General features: G+C 45.1%; 1 pseudogene; it reads left to right on the top strand.

The window, feature by feature from the left end:
- Positions 1-611: 611 nt before the first annotated feature.
- LOC100589421 lies at positions 612-1,261 on the top strand (annotated as a pseudogene).
- The last annotated feature ends 8,226 nt before the right edge of the window (positions 1,262-9,487 follow it).

The raw sequence follows: 9,487 nt of genomic DNA, 5'->3' as shown, positions 1-9,487 counted from the left end.
TGGAGTGCAATGGCACGATCACAGCTCACTGCAGTGTTGAACTCCTGGGCTCAAGCAATCCTTCCACCTCAACCCCCCAAGCAGTTGGGACTACAGACGTGCACCACCATGCCTGGCTAATTTTCATGTTTTGTTTGTTTGTTTGTTTGTTTTTGTTTGTGATGGAGTTTCACTCTGTCACCCAGGCTGGAGTGCAGTGGCAAGATCTTGGCTCACTGCAACCTCTGCCTCCCAGGTTCAAGCAACTCTCCAGTCTCTGCCTCCCAAGTAGCTGGGACTACAGGAGCATGCCACCACTCCTGGCTAATTTTTGTATTTTTAGTAGAAACAGGGTTTCACCATATTGGTCAAGCTGGTCTTGAACTCCTGACCTCAAGTGATCCACCCACCTCAGCCTCCCAAAGTGCTGCAATTACAGGCGTGAGCCACCACACCTGGCCTTAATTTTTGTATTTTTTATAGAGACAGCATCTTGCTATAGTGCCCAGGCTGGTCTTGAACCCCTGGGCTCAAGCAATCCTCCCACCTCTGCCACCCAAAGTGCTGGGATTACAAGCATGAGCTACCACACCTGGCCTATGTATTACTTCTATAATTAAAAAACAGTAAAAATGTGCCCGGGAGGTGATGGCCACCCCCCAGCAGTGTCTGGGCTCTACTGGCAGGTATGATGCTTCAGTACATCTATGGTCAGACCATTGCCAAGCTTGTGAGGCCTCCTGTTTAGGTACACAGTATGGAAGGTCACTATGCCACGGCTCTTTATTCTGCTGCATCAAAACAGAATAAGCTGGAGCAAGTAGAAAAGGAGCTGTTGAGAATAGCACAAATCCTAAAGGAACCCAAAGTGGCTGCTTCTATTTTGAATCCCTGTGTGAAGTGTTCCATTAAAGTGAAAAGCCTAAATGACATCACAGCCAAAGAGACATTCTCTCTCCTACCCTGATCAATTTGCTTGCCCAATATGGTCGCTTAAGCAATACCCAAGGAGTCGTTTCTTCTTTTTGTACCATGATGAGTGTCCACCGTGGAGAGGTACCTTGCACAGGGACCACTGCATCTCCTTTAGAGGAAGCCACACTCTGAATTAAAAACAGTCCTGAAGAGCTTCCTAAGTCAAGGCCAAGTATTGAAATTGGAGGGTAAGACTGATCCGTCAATTATGGGTAGAATGATTGTGCTCATTTGAGAGAAGTATGTTGACATGTCTGTCAAGACCAAGATTCAGAAGCTGACCAGGGCTATGCAGGAGGTTGTCTAAAAGTATTGGTTTTCTGCCATCACTGAAAATTCTTAAACTTGGAGCAACAATAAAAAGCTTCCGGAGCAGAAACAATAATAATAAAAATACTACTTGGACAAAATAATTAATAATAATCTTTAGCCCTTCAAATTTCTACTTTTCAGCCAGGCATGGTGGCTCACGCCTGTTTTCCCAGCCCTCTGGGAGGCTTGAGGCGGATGGATCACTTAAGGTCAGGAGTTCAAGACCAGCCTTGTCAACATGGTGAAATTCTCTCTCTACTAATAATACTTGGATAAAAATTACTAGAATACACATGGCAGATTAACATTCAATATCTACCTAATCTCTTTCTAGTGTGGTCTCTTATATTGAAGAAGATGAAAGATTAAAGAAAAAAAATTCTACATATTTCAGACTCCCTTGCAGCTAGGGCTCTGGGTGTGATTTAGGTTTCTTAAATCAGATTATGAGGTAAGAGCCCTCCTTTTTTGTTGTTTCTACATTTACACTTTAAAAATGGTCACAAAGAGGCTGGGCATGGTGGCTTACTCCTATAATTCCAGCCCTTTGGGAGGCTGAGGTGGATGGATCTCTTAAACCCAGAAGTTCAAGACCAACCTGGGCAACATAGCAAAACCCTGTCTCTACAAAAAATTAAAGAGTTAGCCAGGCATGGTTGTGCACACTTGTAGTCCCAGCTATTTGGAAGGCTGAAGTTGGAGCCTGGAGTTCAAGGCTGCAGTGAGTTGTGATTGTGCCATTGAACTCCAGCCTGAGTAAAAGAGCAAGACTCTGTCTCAAAATAATAATTTTTTAAAAATGGTCACAGAGGTGTGTGGTTTCTCTAAGGTAGGATTAGCAGCATTCAGGCACTAGCTTCTCTGTCAAGGAGCAGGCTACAGCAGGTACAGCTCCATTCTGAAGCTGGTCATTGTGGAGACAGGTTTCTATTCATGACGGCTTCCTGATTGGATCAGTGATGGTATGACTTCATGGCCAACAACTGTTATGGCAGCTTCCCCATTTAGCAAATGCCTTCCTGACAAGATAATATGCACCAGCTTCCTTGGTGTTCTGATTCTGCAGTGTGGCTTTGAGAATCATTTCTGAATAGTCAGCCTAGAATCTGTTTCTTTAGTCCTTCTAATTTCTACTTTTCGGCTGGGCACGGCTCACACCTGCAATCCCGGCACTCTGAGAGGCTTGAGGCAGATGGATCACTTGAGGTCAGGAGTTCAAGACCAGCCTTGTCAACATGGTGAAATCCTATTTCTACTAAAAATACAAAAATTAGCCGGGCATGGTGGTGGGCACCTGTAACCCCAGATATTTGGGAGGCAGAGGCAGAGGCAGGAGAACAGCTTGAACCCAGGAGGCAGAGGTTGCAGTGAGCCCTGATTATGCCACTATACTCCAGCCTGGGCAACAGAGCGAGACAGAGCGAGACTCCAACTCAAAAAAAAAAATCAACTTTTCTATAGCTTGAGTAGATTCTGTTCTCTAAAAGTGAACCCCAATCAACACAGCAACCTAAGTCCAGTCACAGCAACATAGGAGGTAGGACTCTCATTTTAGAGGAGAGAAAATAAAACACAAGAGATAAAGTTCCTGAATCAGTGTCATATAATTATTAACTAGCAGAACAGGGCCTCGAACCTATATCCATCTGAGTATAAAACGCATTTCCATACACACAAAAGCATGTATGTCAGCTTGGCAATACGATCCTCAGGCTCATTATGGAGCTGGTGGTGGTGGTGGTTGTTTCTGTTACCATTAAAGTACAAATGCACTCATGAACAGCAGCAAGACAGAGGTTAAATGCTGGTAGATTTATGTGACCCAGGGTATTTCTCTTTTAAGTATATTCATGGCTTTTAATCTTTGGGGATGGCGGGGGGGGTAGTCACAAACCCAACCACTGAGAATCTGATGAAACTACAAATCTTTTCTCCAGAAAAAGTTCACACTCAATTTTAAGGAGTTTATGTACCCAAGTAAATAATACATTCAATAAATGTTATCGAGCTTCACCGAGTCCTAAGGTTGTAATAATTTGCATCATCTTTTTTATTTTTTGAGACAGAATCTCACTGTTGCCCAGGCTGGAGTGCAGTGTCGTGATCATGGTTCACTGCAGCCTCAACCTCCTGGCTCAAGCAATCCTCCCGCATCAGCCTCCCAAGTAGCTAGGACCAGAGGTGCATGTGTCACAACACTGGGCTAATTTTTTTTATTTTTTGTAGAGATGGGGTTTTGCTATGTTGCCCAGGCTGGTCTTGAACTCCTGGGCTCAAGTGATCCACCCACCTCAGCCTCCCAAAGTGCTGGGATCACAGGCATGAGCCACCACACTCGGCTGTTTGCATGATCTTAAAGCAGCTATGAATTTCATTCTTCCAAAGAACTGGTTCACACAATCCTCCTAGTGAACTTTTCTTAACAGATTCATCTGTTCAAATCATTCCCAATTCTAGGCTTTATTCAAGGTGTCAGAAGCCCTTACCACTGTGTCATTCTCACAGGGTTCCACCCAAGTTCAAATATGACAGAACCTCTAGCCTCACACAGTATCTGCCATAATGTGTTTGCTTTATGGGAAAACATCCCTTTGTGCCTGGTTTGTCCATGAACATATTACTGTGCATTCACTCAGTTAAATTAAACAACTTAAGCCAGGCACGGCAGCTCATGCCTGTAATCCCAGCACTTTGGGAGGCCGAGGCAGGTGGATCACCTGAAGTCAAGTGGATCAGCTGAAGTCAGGAGTTCAAGACCATCCTGGCAAACATGGTGAAACCCGTCTCTACTAAAAATACAAAAATTAGCTGGGCATGGTTGTGGGCCCCTGTAATCCCAGCTACTCAGAGGCTGAGGCAGGAGAGTCACTTGAACCCGGGAGGAGGAGGTTGCAGTGAGCCGAGATCACGCCATTGCACTCCAGCCTGGGCAACAAAGCAAAACTCCATCTCAAAAAAAAAAAAAAAAAGAAAATTAAGCAACTTGATGTAATGCATATTTCCAGTCCACATGAGCCTGGAGGTTAAAAATAATCAAAATAGACATCACCTAAAAGGATAACCTTGATTTCATTCTCATTTATGCTGTAGGAAATCCAACCATCCATCAAATTCCTCCCAAATGGTGCTACTTAGCTGTATTGGGTGCCTCCAATGTACCCTCGAAGCCACCTTCCATGTACCTCACTCAGCACTTACATCTGGTGCCAGAGCCTCCAAAGCGACCATAATGTTGCAAGACCTGATATCCTCCCTGCTTTTACTCCGTAAATCCCTGTGTCCACCACCCGCTCCAACTGCATCCAAGGAGAAACATATCCTGCCACTGGATGGAAGTAAAACTGCATAAAAGCAAGCTTACTGCAGTCATTTCTGCCTTGCAAGAGGCCACAGTCCATGCACAATTCATATCAAGGGGCAGAGGAATTTCTTCACTGCTTCCATCTACTGCAAACAGACACCGGTGGAGGCAAGAGGAAAAGGGAGACTGAAATGTCAAAGACACAGCTCCTCTATGTTGCTAAACTGTGTGATACAGAGAGTAGATGGCATGTTGTTTTCACAGAGATATTCATGAGACTTCAGCTATAAGACCAAAGGCCTGAAAAACTAAGAGAGGGCAGAGAATTTAAACTAGTAGCAACTGAAATACAGAGAGTAGGTGTACTGGTTTAGGTTTTACAAAAAGCAGCTGCTAACGAAGGGCTTAGGTGTAGGCAGGTTGCTGGGAGGTGTTGCTAGGAAACAGAAGTGAGGGGGTGGGTATAAAGTGAGAGACAGGAAAAAGAGAGAAGCCATTAAGGATTTTTGTTTTTCTGTGTTTTTTTTTAACTAAATTTTATTTTGTTAATTGACAAATAATAATTGTGTATATTAATGGGGTACATAGTGATGTTGCAATACATATGTAGAGTGATTAGATCGGGATAATTAGCATATCCATCATCTCAAACATTTATCATTTCTTTGTGTTGGGAACATTCAATATCTTCCTTCTCACTATTGAAATGACATAATATATTATTGTTAATTATAGCCACCCTACAGTGGCATATGTTAATAAGAACACTGCTGGTGCTGGGACTCTCCGCAGAGCTCTGTAGAACATGCTACACAATCTCCCCACTGTGAGACTGGGAAGCTGGGGTATTTATCTACCTACATATGCTCCCCATCAGCTGTGGGTTGGTATTGGAGCATAAACCCCCCTGTCCCAGGCCCAGTGTCTGAGAATGCCCTTAAGCAGTGACGCACTTAGGGCCCCGAGGTGAGGAATAGTCAGTGTGCCTGATAACCAGCCATCAAAATTGACAGGTGACCTCAGAGAGGGCGGATTGCTTTGTGGTGAGATAGACTCTCCAGGGGAGGTTGAGCAGTGCAGTGATGTGATACCATTTCTGGACTCTAAATATTCAATAAAATCTTCCACATGTACAAACACCTTCCATAAGGGGGTATTTGAAAGAAAGCAGGAAAGGCTGAGTGCGGTGGCTTCTGCCTATAATCCCAGCACTTTGGGAGGCTGAGGCGGGCGGATCACAGGATCAGGAGATCGAGACCATCCTGGCTAACACAGTGAAACCCCGTCTCTACTAAAAATACAAAAAATTAGCCGGGCATCGTGGCACATGCCTGTAGTCCCAGCTGTTCGGGAGGCTGTGGCAGGAGAATGGCGTGAACCCGGGAGGCAGAGCTTGCAGTGAGCCGAGATCACGTCACTGCACTCCGGCCTGGGCAACAGAGCAAAACTCGGTCTCAAAAAAAAAAAAAAAAAAAAAAAAAAAAAGACCAGCCTGACCAATAAGGTGAAATCCCGTCTCTACTAAAAATACAAAAATTAGCTGGGCGTGCTGGCATGTGCTTGTAGTCCCAGATACTCCGGAGGCTGAGACACGAGAATTGCTTGAACCCGGGAGGCAGAGGTTGCAGTGAGCCAGAAAGAGAAAGAAAGAAAGAGAGAGAGAGAGAGAGGAAGGGAGGGAGGGAGACAGGGAGGGAGGTAGGGAGGGAGACAGGGAGGGAGGGAAGGAGGGAGGGAGAGAGGGAGGGAGGGAGAGAGGGAGGGAGGGAGAGAGGGAGGGAGGGAAGGAAGAAGGGGAGAGAAATAATCCTGGGAAAGTGCCTGAATTCCAAATGTGGGTAATTGAAGAAGAGAAAAGCCAAGCCGGCTGAGGGGTGGAGTGAAGAGGCCAGTGGGAGCAAGAGCCAGAGGTGACCCTGGGGATAGCCACGGGAAACTGAAAGATCAAGGTGCTCTCAGATGAAGCCTCACACTAAGGTGTCCTGGTCCCCTTTGTGTCTTACTGAGGTTACCAGCAGAGCAACTCTTTCCATTCTCATTTGATGTTTATTGCTGCTCCTTCTCCTTCCTCCAGGACGCGAGAGTGCAGCCCAGTAAGCTGACACAGAGGGCCATGGGAGTGGCAGACATCCACCACAGCACCCTCACAACCCTGCCCTCTCTTGTCCCCAGCACTTGGCTTCTTGCTATCTTTAAACCAACCTGTGAACTTCAATTATTTTTTCCCTTTATGTGGTTCCTTTCCATGAGGCTCTTAATTCAAAAACTCAACCCCCTGGGACACATCAGCCTTCCAGATCATGCCCAAGCAAGTCTGAGTCCTAAGATGAACTGGGCTTAGGTTATCCAGCAGGGATCCCTGCTGTGAACCTGCTGCAAGTGTAGAAGGGATCAGCCCCAGGGCAGTTGGCTAATTACTGCCTCATAGAAATATATCACTGTGTCAGCAGTTCTGAGAGCACTCTTAGAGACAGACCCTGTGGTGAGCCAGAAAGAGCTGTTTTTCTGTCCACTGGAAAATATTTCTAAGACAAAGCCTGATCCACCAAAGCACTAGCTAGGATTTTAGGCCATAGGCAGATTAATCACATTCCTGCCCAGTGGGGCTCCACTGAGGGAAACCAGGGAGAGCTGCTAAGTGGGTAACTGCAGTGCCTGAATAAATGCACCAGGATTCAGGCAGGCAACAAATCCCAGATCGTGCCTGAAGATGGGGAAGGAGTTCCAAATATCCCACCATGCTTGGTCCTCAGAGTTTCCAGACCTAGACTGGGTCAAAGTTTCCAACCATTTTACTTTCCTTACCAGTGTTCTTTGAATACTTACCAAGTCCTCTACAGACTTCCTAAAGTTTGAAGTGTCTCAACCTGCCTCACCCCCCAGCCCCAGCCCCAGCTCTTCTTGCTCTGATTTTAGGGCCCATAGACTGGGGCCACCCTCTGCTAGTGCAACCCATTTTGGCAGGGAAGGAAGGGCCAGGTAGCATGATGCTGCCAAAAGGGGATCTATCTTTAACTTCCGTTCTTGTGAAAAGATAAGAAAAAAAAACCTTCTCTGAAAACACAGAAACCTTCTCTGTGGTCCTATCAGAGAAAACAGATGTAGGTACCATTAGTATGAGACCCAGATGGAGAACACACACTTGGTGGCATTAAATTCTCCCTTGGCCACATTGGTAAGGTGTTATTGCAAGTGTATGTCTGACTAAACACTACTCTCAGAATCCATTAAACATCTTCTGTATTTTATTATGTTAAAAGGTATCCCTAAATCAAATGGGCTAAGTTATGCTGCAATAACAAACACTTCCAAAATATCAGTTGCTTAAAACAATAAAGGTTTATTCTCACTCTCCCTACACATCCATCATACCTTTGCTGGAAACTCTGCTCCAAGTTTACTCACTCTGGGGCTCAGGGGAAAAGGAGAAGACATTCTCGAGAATATTGCCTGTCTCTCTGGCACAGGAAAAGGGAGAACATGGTGTTGTAGACCGAATTCTGAAAGTTCAAAAAAAAGGCAGGTATTATCCCCCTTCCCTCTCTATAGAATCTCTTCACATTAAAAAAAAGTCAGCAAACAAACCTTTCTCAAACCCCTCTAGTTACTATTACTATTATTATTTTTATTAGTATCTTTCCAGCCTTTTTTTTTCCCCCTGAGACGAAGTTTCACTCTTGTTGCCCAGGCTGGAGTGCAATGGCACGATCTCGGCTCACCACAACCTCCACCTCCTGGGTTCAAGAGATCCTCCTGCCTCAGCCTCCCGAGTAGCTGGGATTACAGGCAACTGCCACCATGCCCGGCTAATTTTTTGTATTTTTAGTAGAGATGGGGTTTCACCGTGTTAGCCAGGATGGTCTCCATCTCCTGACCTCGTGTTCCGCCCACCTAGGCCTCCCAAAGTCCTGAGATTACAGGAGTGAGTCACTGTGCCTAGCCATTCCCTAGTCTTTTACAGCCGTGAGCCGCCGCACCCAGCCCTTTCCAGCCTTTTAAAAGTAATTTCTCAGCCAGGCGTGAAGACGCACACCTGTAATCCCAACACTTTGGGAGGCCGAGGCGGGCAGATCACTTGAGGTCAGGAGTTTGAGACCAGCCTGGCCAACATGGAGAAACCCCGTCTCTACTAAAAATGCAAAAAATTAGCCAGGTGTGGTGGCGCATGCCTGTAATTCCAGCTACTCAGGAGGCTGAGACAGGAGAATTGCTTAAACCTGGGAGGTGGAGGTTACAGTGAGCTGAGATCGTGCCACTGCACTGCAGCCTGGGCGATAGAGTGGGACTCCTGTCTCAAAAGAAAAAATAACTAATTTCTCACTGACTGCACTTGTCCACCCCCTTTCCCCTAACGACTCCCCAAATCATTTGGTCTGGCTTGCTCCTTGACCACCCATCTGTCTGTAGATGCTCTTGTAAAGTCACCAATGACTCACCTACTGCTTAAACCAAGGAATACTTTTCCCATTCTACCGGTCATCTCTGAAACATTTCTGCCTGATGGCCATACCTTTCTTTAAATCTTTTTGTTTAGTATTTTAGGACACTGGCATATTTTAAAGACCCAGATATCATATGATTAATAAGCATTTCAGTATGTATTGCTAACTAACAAAGTTTTTTAAACATAATCATCTTTCCATTATCACACCTGACAAAATTAACAAGGGATCCTTTACTTACTTCATCTAATACCCAGTGTGTGTTAACATTTCCCTGATTGTCTCAAAGGCAGCCAGCCTTCAAACAAGGTCTACACATTTTATCTGGTTATAAAGTCCCTTAAATCTCTTTTATTTTATGAGTCCCTCAACTCTCCTTTCATTCTCGTACAATAAATTTGTTGGAGACTCATTTATCCTTTAGAATGTTACACATTTTAGATGTGGCTGGTTGCTTTCTCATAATGTCATTTAACTT

Source organism: Nomascus leucogenys, chromosome 22a (assembly GCF_006542625.1).
Source record: "Nomascus leucogenys isolate Asia chromosome 22a, Asia_NLE_v1, whole genome shotgun sequence".
Lineage (NCBI taxonomy): Eukaryota > Metazoa > Chordata > Mammalia > Primates > Hylobatidae > Nomascus > Nomascus leucogenys.
This window is presented reverse-complemented; position numbering and strand designations above follow the sequence as displayed.